The 13,734-nt window shown below is 40.6% G+C and overlaps 2 long non-coding RNA genes across 3 annotated transcripts; one reads left to right on the top strand and one right to left on the bottom strand.

Annotated features, from left to right (window-relative positions):
• Positions 1-2,511: 2,511 nt before the first annotated feature.
• LOC123957011 lies at positions 2,512-3,623 on the bottom strand. The gene is made up of 2 exons (XR_006821694.1): positions 3,431-3,623; positions 2,512-3,103 (listed from the first exon to the last, which is right to left on the bottom strand). It is a non-coding gene; the product is annotated as an uncharacterized LOC123957011 (long non-coding RNA).
• A 1,991-nt stretch (positions 3,624-5,614) lies between these two features.
• Positions 5,615-13,398, top strand: LOC123956946. 2 transcript variants are annotated; one of them, XR_006821679.1, is made up of 4 exons: positions 5,615-5,818; positions 9,563-9,646; positions 12,776-12,821; positions 12,941-13,398. It is a non-coding gene; the product is annotated as an uncharacterized LOC123956946 (long non-coding RNA). The 2 variants fall into 2 exon arrangements; XR_006821678.1 differs by having other exon boundaries at positions 12,776-13,398.
• The last annotated feature ends 336 nt before the right edge of the window (positions 13,399-13,734 follow it).

The following is a 13,734-nucleotide window of genomic DNA, read 5'->3' as shown; positions in this document are numbered from 1 at the left end:
AAAATGGCCCCCACAGTCACCAGATCTCAACCCAATAGAGCATCTTTGGGATGTGGTGGAACGGGAGCTTCGTGCCCTGGATGTGCATCCCACAAATCTCCATCAACTGCAAGATGCTATCCTATCAATATGGGCCAACATTTCTAAAGAATGCTTTCAGCACCTTGTTGAATCAATGCCACGTAGAATTAAGGCAGTTCTGAAGGCGAAAGGGGGTCAAACACAGTATTAGTATGGTGTTCCTAATAATCCTTTAGGTGAGTGTATACAGACTGCAGTGTTTCCCACACATACTGTAGGATTTACTTGGGCGAATTCTGCATTCCAGCCGTGAACTGCATAAATTTTCATAAATTTAAAAGATCACACTGTCACAGCAAAGACGAACTCTGATGCCTGCCTTTTCTCTGCTTTCACTTGTTGTTGTAAGGCATCTAAAGAATAAAAAACAAACTGAAAGTTATTTTCTATGGGGTTTGTCAGTTTTAGAGTAATGTAGGTTGCCGCTTGATAAAAACGGTAAAATATGGTGGATTTAATTAACTACAAATAAATTGGTAAAATAGGAAATAGCCTAGTACATTCACGCAAACTAAGAAGGGATAAAAAAGGTGACACGTTTGACCCGGCAGGGCTCGACAATAACGGTGGCCCAATGGCCCGGGGCCCGTAAAAAGTAGCCTAACGTCGGGACTTTTGAACTAGCAACTCACTGGCCAGATCGAGGCAAAAACATTAGTATTAAAAAAGAAATCACATTAGAAACTCAGCATTGATGGCCAATCAAGAGTTGTAGTGACCTGACGAATGGTTTTCAAATGTTATTTCTGTAATCTCAATCAAGCGGCAACCTCTGGGTCTGAAAGTGAAACCATGCATTCTTTATAAGGGCGAGCAGAGGGCGAGCAGAGGGCCAGCAGAGGGCCAGCAGTCTGCTGGTTGTAAAAAGAAGACCGGTCCCATTAGAAATAATGGTAAAATGTTTCTACTTCTCAGCTGATTTATTCCCTCAGTAAACACTTTCCTGATGAGTTTATGGTCTCAGTCGCTAGTTTCAAGTCTTCTTCAACACAGCATGATGTTCATTTAATAAATTATGGCCCCATTTAGAGGAACATAGACCAGAAATCAGGGGAGACTTTAGGGCGGGGCTACAAGGTGATTGACAAGTCGTTACCTTGGCGACCTGTCAATCAGAATAGAGGCGACTTGTATCTGCTGTTCTGTGTAAAGTTTTTTTATTGGCTGTCAGTAGGAGAGAGAGCACGTCATGTTTGAGTCTGTTAGTATGTTTTGTTTTTAAAGTAAATTGTGATTATATTTTACTTTTGTTTTTTTATATCCAGGATGTATTTAATAAATGATCAAACATGTTAACAGTATAACATAACTTATAAGTCTTTGGTTTTGTTGTAACACTGATAAATAACTTCTGGAAGGCGGTCCAGTAAGTTTCAAACCCACTTGCAAAAAAGTAAACAAGCATTATGGTGTACTGTGAGAAAAAAATAAAGGTATTTTTAACTGTTCCTCAGTGTTATAGAGTCTGATTTCAGCTTCCAAGATACTTAAATTACTATTTAGTGTTTCCACCTGGATGTTGTAAAATTTCCTTGGTGGGTTAGAGGATCCTCCCCCAAGAAAATTGACATTATTGTCCAATTACGAGCAAAAATGCCATTCCACCTAAATTTGAACCATACTTATAACCAAATCTGTGAATAATTAGTTGGAAAATGTAATAAGCTGGAAAATCTAGAGCAGATTTTGAATAAACACCCCAAAAGGTAAACTTGCTTACTGGGGAGGAATTATAACCATTAGTTCAGGGAAATGTTTTGCTCTCCACAATGATTTTACATTCATGGCGCAGCACCAAGTTGTTTTGAGCCTCACCACCTTACAATGGCAGGAAAATCCTGTTATTATGACGTCAGAATCATTAGATAGGATTGTTCATGTTTGCCCTTTTTGTTTTAATTTATAACCTGACAACTTAATGCTAATCTTTTCCTCCGCTAACTTTAACCGTCACTTTCTGCCTTTCTCTCTCTCTTTTTCTGGTCCGCACACTTTGCACTGCCCTATTTTAATTAATTAATGTCAGCTAAAGCTAGAAAAGAAATGACTTAAAGACAGTTACAAAACTTGAAGCAACCATTTGTACAGTAATGGCTCAAAGCAATCAGTATAACCTAACTTATCTTAAAAAGTCATTTAAGCTGAGTTACAAGAGGAGAATACTAGAGTCAGGTTACTCCTGCCTGGAAGCAACAAAAGCCTGTCAGCACTGGATTTTTAACATTAACATTACAGGAAACACTGACTGACAAATCCGCTTTCAAATAAATTATATTCTTCATATTGCTGTATGTATAGTTTCAGTACCTTTAATCTATCTTTGTGTCCAAATCTACAGTCTAAGTTAGTGCAAAAAAGCAAAATAATTAAAACTCAAAAATAGAGTTTAGTTTTTGATGCTCATAGTAATTTATGAAAATATGCGTCAAGCTAGATTCCAGCCTTTAATGTAAACTGCTGATATCAGCTGAAACCATTCTTTAACTGCCAGTTAACTGTGACTGTGCTCATCTTTTCTTTTGAAAGAAATTACTTGGCAGCTAATTTCCGTCACTGTGCTTTCCATCTCTTTCTTTCTTTTCTTTCTGGTAACCTGGTTTCCCTTTCTTGGGGACAGACATGACAGGAATGTTGAAGCTCCAGCACCAGCCATCACTCTCTGCTCCATTAGACCGCTAAGAGATGAATCCTAATGCGGGACGGGCAAAACCATTTTGCGTCTTTTGGAAGGGGTGAGAGGGGCCGCAGAGCCTCCACAATTTTTGGGGGGGGGGGGGGGGCTCTGTCCGACCCGGCCCAGCTGCTTCCCTTCAGCTCTCTTGTCCCTGCCGCCTCCACTGCTGCTTCCTGCCGCTGATGCTCACCTGCTGTCCTGCTTCACGCCGCTTAAAAGGAGTTCTGTTCAATCTGTTGCTCGGGGTCCCCACCTGTTGCTTGTTGCCAATCTGGTGACGTCAGCAGAGGTGTGTGAACACAGCACTAAAAACAACATGAGGCATTTTCTCGCCCTGTCACAAGCAGCCTGTCCAACAAAGCAAAACACCGCATGTTAAAGAGCTGCATGTAAGACCACTGCACATTTAGTTTACCCAAAAAGGCGTCAGTAGTAATTGTACATTGCCACTTCATAACAGAAGTTATGTCAGGGCACCGTTCATTTAGAGCAGGTCTAGATCTAACAACTATATACTATATACTTATGATGACGACAATCTGACAACTAAACAACTGGGAGACAAAAGACGCTTTCATACAGAGATTCCACAATAAACCGCATTTGCTCCTTCATACTGAAGACCTTTCACACTGCCTGATATTCCTGGATTACTGCACCAAAATGCTGGCTCACCTCGCTGTGATGAAAGGTACAGAGCCGGAAAGGGGGTCTGATTTGATCCGCCTCTGAGCCGGGAATGTTGCTAGTAACAGAGTCTTTTAAAATATGCAGCAGAGAGGGCAGGATGATTGGATACAGGTGAGACACATGAGGGCAGTTGTAAACAATCAGCCAAAGAAACACAAAGATAGAAAGTAAAAGTTAGATACACTAGAAAGGTTCATTTAAATATAAAACGGGGACGAACAAAACTCAAAAACAGAAAACCAGTCGAGCGGCTGTCCTGCTAAGATTGCTTTATTCGACAGGAGAGCCCGGGTCTCCGGCGTCTGGCCGCAGCCTAGTAGGTGGCGGAGCGCCGGGGTCGGAGCGCCATCTCTACAGAGAGTAGCAGGTAGCGGACTGCTGTTACAAGAATGGGGGTAACTTAGTCAGGGAGACCCAGGTAGGGATCGGCTGCGTAGCTGGTGGGGTTTGAACATGTGTTCTATTTGGTTTTCTAACACAATTGTACAAAATAATATAAATGCAACGACTGTATAGAGTTGTGTTTTGTTTGGGTTGCAGGTAGTGAGTCGCTGCCTTGGTGGTTTCCTTTTCCTTGTTTTGTTTTGTTCTGTTGTTCTAGCACTGGGTTAACATGTCTGCTGGTCATTATATTTTCTGCATGTCAGCTAGTGTGTGCATTGACATCTCAGCCAACCTGTCTCTTTGTGCTTAACATAGTTTTAATCAGAGAATCTATTTTTTGATTAAAAAAGGTTTGGATTTAAATATAACTGCTTTCCACTCGTACTTGCCTTCAGGGTGCTAGGGACCTGTAGTTTGTGGCTCCACTGTCTTCCAATTTCGTTGCTGTCCATTCATTGTATTTCACCTATTTAACCAATGTTAAACTGATGTAATTCATTTCTTCGGACCACTGGGTAGTACGATTAGGGTAGTTTGCTCTTAGGGTTTTGTTTATGTAGGTTAGAAGTTATACTGTAGATTGCATGTGCTTTATTTTATTTAAACCAACTCAGACCAGGTTCGTGACACTTTCTTTCTTTTGAAGGCTGAATATTGTTGCTGTTCATGATTGATTTATTCACTTTACTTTTGAATGACTTAATTGTGATTGACAGTTTCATTAGATCTGCTTCACACCTACCAAAGAGAGGAGATTGATGAAAAAGGTGTAATTCATTGTTTATTCATTGTAATGAAATCGTGCTAAATAAACAACTTATTGTATCATCAGTTTCTTCTCCTCTGTTTTGAGTTTAGCCACTGTTGTTGTTGGTGTAGGCAACTACAAACATTTGTGACAGCGGTGAAATTACTTAACCACAGAAACGAGAGAAGCGGGGGCGGTGCTAGACTCTCAGCACGGTGGGGGGCGGGGCTTCATCACGGGGCCCACCTGCTACCAAGATGAACCGGGCAGGAAGTCAGACACACAAACAGCAGAACATCCGGTCAGTTTTAAAAATAAAATACCCCGTACAGACTTCCGATTGTGTATCATACAAACACAGTTAAATCGGACAAAAAAGAAACAATTTAACTACGTAGTATTTATACATAGTAGAAGCACAAAAATCAACACTAATCACCAAATCGACAACATCTAAACGTCAGGTAAAACGACAGGTAAAACAACCTTATCCTAAAATGCTCCCTAGTTGCTAGATGCACCCAATGTTGCATCGGAAGTGAGAGCCGGAGGTTGCCGCTTGGTGTGTATGTGCAAGCAAAGTATTACATTTTGGCCTAGGCAGCTTCTCATAGAGTACACACCCGTACTTCTATTTCTGAGTCTGTGTTTTATATTGAACTCGCTATACCCCTTTATAGAACCTATAATGCTTACTGCATGTGTTTTATGTATGCATATGCATCAGGTGAGCACCAATAATTCTACATATGCTGAAAAAATAGGTTAAGTTTCAAAATGGCCGTGTTCCGTACTGGAATGTAAGTAACCGACATCTGTGCTCCAAACATAAAGTTATTACAACTTCCTGAAGCACAAACTTCACATCTAACACAAATCATACCCACAGCAGTCGGTCAGAAACACTTTGTTCCACTCATCTCTGCCAAAAGAGGTGTGAATTGTTGTGGATTGATTTGATTTTCTGAGGAGCATCACCTGCTACATAAACCTCCGCCGCTCACATGCATGAGTTTTGGCTCGGAGAACAGATTTGATTTTATGTGTCTCAGATTAGAAGTGATGTGTGATGCTGTGTGGTGAACCCTGATCCTGAATCCACCTCCATCTCTGTCCTTTCACACGACACACAAACACTCACACACTGGCTGCCTGTCTGTAGGAGATTTAGCTCACATGACCGCCCTGATGCTGCTCTATCTGACCGCACTAAAGGGCCAACAGATCGTCCGTCTCTTTGGGTAAGCGTGTCTGTGTTTGAGATGATCAGCTGCTGCTCTTCTTCACAGATGGTTTTTTTTTTTTTTTTTTTTCTTTGAGCGCCTTGTTGAATTTCCAGCATTTCCAACTTTGGCTTTTCTGCAGAACCAAACAGACATCTGTAATTTGTGTTTGTTTCTTGGAACTCATTATTTCAACACTGATACAGCTGACTGATTTTGCATTTTGAGCCAAACACCCCTTCGCTTTTGCAGCAAGATCTGAATCTGGATACAAAATGTGAAACAAATTAAGATGATACCTTCCAAAACCTGGAGCTAAAACTGTTAAAGCTAGGAGTTCTAGATCTGACATAAAGCATAGTTTAGCAACTGCAAAACTTATATTCAAAAACTAATTTTTGTGGAAGATTTGAGAGACGTTTTCTGTGAAAAAGTTCTAGTAATGCAGTTAAAACTGTTGACTGTGAGGTAACCGGGACTCGGAAGCAGAGACTGATATCTCAAAACCTCAGTAGATAAAACCTGCATGGCTACGTTTCACAATATCATGTGGAACAAATGTCTTTGGATGAATTTGAGTGTACTAACCCTTTAACTTTCAGTCGACAGTTGGTTAGTGCATAATCCAAAAAGAGACTAGATTCAGACAAAAATGACCACTCAGGATACTAATTCAGAGCCCTGGAGCCAGTCTCCCTGCTGCGATATTATTTCTATATCACATTATCTCATTACACAATGATTATGGTCCAGTTGTGCTTGTTCCTGTAATGATCGAACCACCTCCGCAGCCTCCCGCTGCTCGGGGCAGCATGGCTTTTCCACAGCTGTAGTCAAAGGGTTGAGGAAATACTTCTGCGAACGCTCCAACAGCGAATGCTTCAATTAAAAAACGAGTTCAAAGACAGTTTGAGCAGGTTAGTTTAGGATAGGAGTGTGGGCAGGGGGGTATAATCCTGGATGACTCAAAGGTCACAGGTTCACTTTCTTTCATCTGACTCTGTTTTTCCTGTTGAAAAGTTTCTTACTAAGACACTGAACCACAAAGAATCAACAAAATCCCCCAAAATATTAGACTCAAGTCAAGTCTGTAAAATGGACGTTCCTGTTTCCCTTTTGTCGTACATGAAGGCTGAATTAAGTCGACTCATGATACAGAAATAAAAACAAGATTTACACGTGTATCTGATTTTGTGATTGCGCATCCTCAAAATAAATATATAAAATGAACCCCTTGATGTGAATATATATAAAACAATTTTACACATAAATACAATCTAACAATTTAAGCCCTGGCTATAATTGCTTTTTAACAATGCGTAGGCGTAGACAGGCGTAGACAGCGTAGACAGGCGTAGACAGGCGTAGACAGCGTAGACAGGCGTAGACAGCGTAGACAGCGTAGACAGGCGTAGACAGGCGTAGACAGGTGTAGACAGCGTAGACAGGTGTAGACAGCGTGGACAGGCGTAGACAGCGTAGACAGGCGTAGACAGGCGTAGACAGGCGTAGACAGGCGTAGACAGCGTAGACAGGCGTAGACAGCGTAGACAGCGTAGACAAGCGTAGACAGGCGTAGACAGGCGTAGACAGGCGTAGACAGGCGTAGACAGCGTAGACAGGCGTAGACAGGCGTAGACAGCGTAGACAGGCGTAGACAGGCGTAGACAAGCGTAGACAGGCGTAGACAGGCGTAGACAGCGTAGACAGCGTAGACAGCGTAGACAGGCGTAGACAAGCGTAGACAAGCGTAGACAGGCGTAGACAGGCGCAGACAGCGTAGACAGGCGTAGACAGGTGTTGGTGACGCAAGCGGCTTTGTTCACTAGCGGGCAGAGCGGGACCTGATCATCCCTCACCAACACCGGATTATCTTCCTTGACAACCTCTAAATTTGCACTTCGTGAACAAACCAAACAGCGACACTCGAGCAGGTTGTGATTTTACTGAGACATCATAACGATCTCTGTAATTGCGGACTAGCTCCAGGAGTTTTACTGTAAACATCCCGCCAAAAATCTCCTTTTTTAAAGCCTGCTGCTGACTTTCTTCTTCTTCTTTTGCGTTTAATGACAGTTGGCAAACCAACTGCACACCGCCACCACCTGGGCTGGTGTGTGGAACAGTAGATTGCTGCTGACTGTGTGGAACAGTAGATTGCTGCTGACCTGCCTGCCAGATCGACATACTGCCCCCACGTTCATGCGTGGAATTGCATCTCGCGGACGCGTACCGTTAATTTCTGGGGACGTGCACAACCTACGCTCCAAAGTTACGCAGGATACTCGTGGCAGCCATCTTGCGTACGCGAACGCGTAGTTAAAAGCGAGTATGTCAGGGCTTCGTGTGTTCCAAAACCAGACGATATAATAAACCCTAGATATATGTGTGTTTTACATGGAATAGTAATATAATTATGTTGTATAAATATTGGACGTATGCACTTGTATGTAATTAATGGTAGGTAGATCTCTACATTTAGTGCTTATTTAGTTTTTTTATATATTTTAAACTCATTGCATTTTTTTCTATGTAGATATTTTGTGTAAATCTGTATTGTATTTTAATTTACGTAATGTATTGTTTTTCAACTTATGGTTGAAAAATTGTTTTGTTATACAGGACTCCCTTGTGTCTCAATGGGACATTTCCTGTATATTTAAATATATATATATATATATATATATATATATATATATATATATATATATATATATATATATATATATAGTGGCAACTTGAACTTCACTGTATTGTTTCTGTCAAGCACAATGCTACATCACTTCAAACTTCCTTTCCTTAACATATTTCCAAAACATAGACATGCTCATAAACTGAGTCTGTCCGAACTACTTAGAACAAAGGATGCAATCGACACGTCTCTCTCCATATCTACTGTCAGTGACTATAATTCAGCTGAAGTAGATCAACCTGTAGCTCTCAAAGAGAGGAATGACAGAAAATTATTAAACTAACTTTATCTGGGACCGCTCACCTCAGCTACATGAACGTTCTCAGCATCTTAAACTTGAACAGAAAGTCTCACGATTACACTGGTTGAACTTTCCGAACGAGATTTTCACATGGTCGTGAAAGAATTTTAGTACTTTTATAGTTGGAAAACTGTTTCATTGGTTTTCCCACCCTGCCAACGCTGGCTATGTGTAAAAATATTTGTAAAATATACACACACGTGTTTTTCATTCCAACTCTATATATCCTTCTACAATGTTCTCAATTCTTAATCGAAAGCAAAATAAGGGCGTCAGGAGTGACACCTTAATCGGTGCTGACTCTGAGATCATAAAGGAAATTAAAACCAAACGCTGCAGGGCTGCAGACAGATGGCATTTCAGGTAATGAGAGCGAAGTGAAAGATGGGAAGTTTCTCTCTGACAGACTGCAGAGAGAACTTTAACTTTAACTGTGCTGTGGTGCCTTTAAACTCTAACTATAACTTAAAGATTAGAACCACAAACATACTATTATATTTTACTTTAGTGTTGTGTCAAGAGCATTTTATTGTATGCCTGAAATGACAGATTCCTGTCCACGTGCCCATTCAGTTAGACCAACGGGGTTAGAGTAAATATTAGAAACACCTCTCAGTAAAACTCACCACAGTTCAACAGCAGCACAAACTACAGTCTGAAGTTGAATCAGCAACAGTTTCTGAACATAACCTTCATGAAGGAAGGATTTTCTTGCAGGGCTGTTGTATTAGACTGCAAAACCATTTTCTGTTTCTATTGTCATTCACAGTGTCCATTATCAGCTGTCAGCACAAAGACCTTTGACAAATGTTTAAGTAAACATTTCGAGGAACCCCCTCAGCTCCGGCGCCAGGTGAGTGAAAAGTTCATCTGGTGAGAGATTTAACATGAAGGCGTGGAGGTTTGAAACGCCTCTTACTGTTTCTAGCAAAAATAATAGAGAGCTGCATGAGACAGATGTTGATGTTGGATAGAAGAAATATAGAAATAGAGGGAAGTAATGACTGACATGATGTAGAGAAATAAAAGTGAGTGTGGAATGAGCAAAGAGACTGACATTTCCTTTCTTTTGGTGATCTAATCGTAATAAAATAGGTGCAGGGACACCAAAATCAAAATAATTTGTCCAATTCAACAGAAAAAAAAACCTGATTAGTTTCTATTTTGACTGAGAATAAACTGGAGTAGGAGGAAAGACCTCCATATCACAACTCTACTGTTCTTTTCAGCACTTTAGCATCTCCCAGCTTTTGGTTTTACAGTGCTTTGGTTCACTCTCACATCAGCGTTGTTTGCAGCAGCAGCAGGCAGCTGTTTTCAACAAGGAAGCTCCGATTAATCCACTGCACACAATGCTCAAATTTAGAGACTAGCTGGTGAACATAGTGGAGCATTTAGTCGCTGAAGAGCCAGAAATGTCCCCCAGGTTATGTCAGTGTGCTAATTACTCCTGCTTTAAAGTTATTATGTGTATATTTTGTCATGTCATTATAATATCTTTCATAATATTTTGCTTGCATAACGTTTTGTTATTGTTATTGTTTAATGCAAAAAACATGCTTTTATGGTGGAAACTGTTGCAGTCTGTTGAGTTAGTTGCAGCAATCTATGGTTATTCTTGACATTACCACCAGGTGGCACCATCACTCTCATTTATACCCTTACTGTAATAATAGATGATAAACAATAGTAATATATTGACCTTTCATAACTGATTATTATCCATCCTGGCTATGAGAAAAAGGAAAATCTTAGCTTTTAGTATGAAATGGATGTTGCTGTATGGGCCTGTAGATTCACAACCATACAAATAAAACTTAAGTAGGTCACATAGGCAGAAGTGTTTGTAGATTTTAGGAGAGCAACCCACTGCTACTGATCTGTAGCTGCACATGGTCTCACTTTGCACAATATGTTCCTTTTCTATAGAAACAAGTAATGTGAGTCCCTGGTTGTGAAAAAAAGTTTATTAGATGTGAATCATGTGTAAATCTCTTACATAAAAATGGCTCAGGCTAATGTCACTATTAGCTGTGGAGCTGCTTCAAATCATTTCCTCCCCTTTGCATGAATTCCAGGAGCTGCTGCCCCTCAACAGAGCGTAAATTACATTTCATACTCAGGACAAACTGGGGACTCTGGAGGTAAAATGGACCAAAGGTCAGCATCCCAAAGATTAAAAACCTTTAAGCCTGCCAGAAAGTGAAGCAGGAGTCACGAAGGAGGGTTAGCACTTCTGTCTATAAATGGAGTAACGTATACATCTCAGGAGCTGCAGTTTGTTTTCTTTGGCCTTGCTGCTGCTCTCCCTGCAGATTTGGTAGAAACTCTGGGAGACTGCTGACAAGGCAGCAAGTGTGCCTGACTGACCAACAGGGACCACAAGATGTTATGTAACACACGCAGACCCATAGCATCATGAGCAGAACTTATAATGGCTGGCCTCATCAGTCTTTAATCCAATCTGCCTGCTGGCTGGTTAGCTGGCTACTAAAGCCAAAACCAACTGTTCATATTTAGGGCATATTGAGTAATTTTTGATTATATCATTTACAAGTATACTCGCAAATATAACTGAAGATTTGACTATTGACTATTGATTATTTTACATGAGTCGCAACTGAATCTAAATGACAATTGTGGCCTGTTTTAGGTAGATGGGGAGAATAGAATAAATAGAATAAACTAAACTGAGAATACAGACTACAGATACACTGTAAAATGTTATTAATACACTGTAATATAATATGATGGGCCCTTGGGCACAGAGACCTTAAAGACCCCCCTCTCCTACCGTGTGGCCCCCCTCGGGTCAATCTGAGTGTGTGGCATCAGAGGAGAGCATTAGTCCTGAGGGGATAAATACTCCTCCTGATGAATTTCTTGTTATCTTCAAAGTGGATGTGAAGTCCTTCAGTCTTTCAGTGAGACTTGAACTCAGCAGTTTGATTGTCCAACAAGAAATGTTATAGCAGTCGTGTCACACAGAGGTTCTGGCTTAGGGGGCCCCTGATCCTATAAAACCCCAGTAAACTTTCTTTAAGATGTCAGAGTTTGGAGGGGGGCACTGTAACTCACTCAGAGTGACTTCTCTCTCAAGCTCCTTTTTTCAGTTGTTCACTGCTGTTCTGTCACTTTCATGTGAACCAGCGAGAACAGCGGCAATTTCTTCCAGGAAAGACCGAGGAGGATGTGAAGAGCTGTCCTCACATAAATGATATCGCTTCTCCATGACAGCCGGCTGTTCGCGCTGCCTTAAGAGAAGAACGACTATAAACACTTTGATTTCCAACCAGGAATTCATAACCCGACCCTCAGCTCACATTTGGATCACCGATTGCTCAGTTCAATGTTTCAGACCTCACAAATCTAACTTCTAAATCAAACTGTTCCCTACAGTTAGAAACAGACAGTATTCACAGTGGTGTTAAACGTTCCTCATGCTCAGTCTGATGACGTCGACTGATACACAATTAAAGGTGATAACCATTGGTTCCTTAAACTGTCCATCACTCTGAATATGTAGCAGTGTCAGGGGGGGTCTGTGTGATGCGGCACGATGGACCAGTGGATAGCACTGTGGCCTCACAGCAAGAAGGTGGTGGGTTCAAACCCTAGTCATCCTGGCCTTTCTGTGTGGAGTTTGCATGTTTTCCCCAAATCTGCGTGGGTTTCCCCCACCTTCAAAGACAGGTCAGGTTCTTCAGTCATTGTGACACTGACATAGATCTGGAGTTGGTCCCTTGGTGTTGGACAGCGGCTGCTCCCTTTAAGGATGGGTTAGATAGAGAGAATGAATTTCACAGCATGTATGAGTGTGTTGACAATTAAGTATCTTAAAAAAAATCCATTTCTAAACTTTGTCTTGTGTTCTTGTTTAAAGGACTCAAAACAGATTTCCACAGATTTTGTTGTGGATTAATCATTAATTTATTCGTTGTTCTAACAGACACAGATGTGACATTTTGTGGTTATTTTGCAGGAAACCTCTTGGATAATCTTGAAGGACTCTTGGGTGTATCTGGAAGGTATCGCTCCATGACACATTTTGTTAATCATCAGGGATGATTAAAGCTTAAGTTGAAAATGTAACAAATAGAACTCAATCACATGTTTCCATAACTGTTACCCTGTTTGTGCTCTGCAGAAGTCATTTCAAGAAGTGAGACGTTTGTTTCAGCCCCTATTCTCAATACTGTGACGCCCCCTGCTGTACTAAAATTGACATTTTTCTTTATTGTGCAAGATCTTTGAAACCTGAAAGAGGATCTGTTGACACTGCTGTTCAATCAGTCAGACATTTTTTGTTAGTATGTTAAGTGCCTTATATTTGGCTCTCTGTATTCAGTCAGTGGCCACTTTATTTTTTAGTGAAAAATCTACTGAAACACAACAGCTCAGCCATAACATTTACTTTTATGATGCCTTTAATGTTCAGGATTCTTTACACTGTCATGGAGAAGATAATTTCATATATTAATATACATAATGAAGGCCATGTAGACAAGACAGTTATGTGAAATAAATAAACCAGCAGTTAAGTGTAACTATGCGAGTTTTCCACTTTTATTGAAGAAATCTTTCCAGAAAAGTTTTGTTTGTGTTGTTTGTGATAAAGTGCAGTTCAGGAGATGTCTCATTTGTGCATTATACAGTGAATATAGTTTTAAAATGCTGCCATTATACAGCATGACTGATATTAGGGTGTGATGTGTTTTTCTTACATGGCTACAGACAAAGTCCTGGTCAGAAAGAGCATTTCTAATGTATCAATAATTCATTTATTGAGCACTTTTCAAGCCGCATGCATTAAGTCCTTTCCAGAGACAGGAACATAAACACTGACAGGATAAAGGCAGCATGAATAGAATAAAAAAGGAAGCTGTGAGACAGCATAGTTGTAAATCTAAGACAATGATTTATCCTGACATTATCCTAAAA

Source organism: Micropterus dolomieu, linkage group LG18, assembly GCF_021292245.1.
Source record: "Micropterus dolomieu isolate WLL.071019.BEF.003 ecotype Adirondacks linkage group LG18, ASM2129224v1, whole genome shotgun sequence".
Taxonomy (NCBI): Eukaryota; Metazoa; Chordata; class Actinopteri; order Centrarchiformes; family Centrarchidae; genus Micropterus; species Micropterus dolomieu.
Note: the sequence above shows the minus strand (reverse complement) of the source record. Positions and strands in the feature narration are given on the sequence as shown.